Source organism: Trichechus manatus, unplaced genomic scaffold (genome assembly GCF_000243295.1).
Source record: "Trichechus manatus latirostris isolate Lorelei unplaced genomic scaffold, TriManLat1.0 scaffold00255, whole genome shotgun sequence".
Taxonomy (NCBI): Eukaryota; Metazoa; Chordata; class Mammalia; order Sirenia; family Trichechidae; genus Trichechus; species Trichechus manatus.
The window spans coordinates 1,643,198-1,644,750 of NW_004444191.1; positions in this window are offsets into that span (position 1 = coordinate 1,643,198).

Below are 1,553 nucleotides of genomic sequence, written 5' to 3' on the forward strand. Positions count from 1 at the left end.
AATTACAGGTTAAATAAAAAACCATTGTTCCAGAGGCTCCTTTTTAGATTACTATTGAGTTTACGTTTATAGCCTTCTTCCCACCATTTTATTCTGAAAACCCTCTGAACACAGTTCGCATTCTCCGACATTCAAAGCCGAAGGAATTTGTAAGTGAACGTGGGAATAGTCACCACCCAGATGTCACCGCCAACATGCTGCTGCCGTGGCTCTAGGTCCCCAGGCCGTGCAGACGACCCTTACTGATGGTGGCTGGCATGTTTTTCCAGCATGAATTTCAGAGGCCAGAAATCACCCTTCAGTGTGTTTGCTAAGGGAAATGGCTGTCCTATAGCCCTTCGTGACTCTGCTTTTGTAGGGGATAAAGGCCTTTTGCACTGAAGCCCCCCGGGCCCAGAGTCTCATCTTTGCCATTGTCATTAGCATGTGGCACCTACAGAGCAATGGGACCGTGCCGGCCAGAGGTCCCAGCTGAGCCCCCCCTGGAGGAGGCCACTCTCTCCCTGGCACTTCATGCCCAGGTTGGGAAGGCCACCGCTGACCCGTAACTTGTTTCTGCCAACACATACAACTGGGATTCCTGGGCCGGGAATCAGATTGAGCTCAGTAAGTGAAGCAAGGGCTCCATGTTTATAACAGGGTCCTATGTAAGGAGTTGCAGAGCAGGAGGTTATACAGCGGAAGCAGCTGTGGACAGTATGTAAACAAATGGCCATGGCTCTGTGCCGGTAAAACTTTATGGACCCTGAAGCTTGAATTACATATAATGTTCATGTGTCACAAAATAGTATTCTTTTTCTGATTATTTTCTAATTATTTAAAAAATGTAAAAACCCCATTCTTACCCTTAGGGCTATCCAAAAATAGAGGCTTTATTTGGCCCATGGGATGTAGTTTTCATACTTCTAATTTTATAACATGATGACTTGAGTTCATTTTGATTTAGCTGAGTTGGCTCGTTGTATCATGAAGAAATTGTTTTTCTAGATGGATCCTAGTGGTGTGAATTATTCATACCCTCGGCTTGTGGCACCCTGTCCGCGTTGGTCTCTGCATGACCCCTCTTGTGTGTTTATGTTCTTTTTTTTACTAAATTTCATTTTTGTTGTTTTTGGTAATATACACACCAAAACACACACCAGTTCCACAGTTTTGCATGTACTATTTAGTGACACTGATCATAATCTTCGAGCTGTGCATCCATTCTCACCCTCCTTTTCTGAGTGGTTCCTCCTTCATTAACATAAAGTCACTGCCCCCTAAGTTTCTTCTCTGATCTTTCGAGTTGCTATTGTCAATCTGATCCCCTATAGATAGTCCTTAAAAGAGCATAATGCTCAAGGCAGACCTTTTTACTAGTTAAGCTAAACTGTTGTTCAGTTTTAAGATGACTTCAGGGGGTATTTTTGGTTTAAGCTTTAAAGATTATCTCAGGGCAATAGTTTCTAGGGTTCATCTACCCTCTGTGGCTCCAGAAAGTCTAGATTCCATGAGAATTTGAAGTTCTGTTATGTATTTTCTCTCTTTTGATCAGGATTCTTCTATGAAATCTT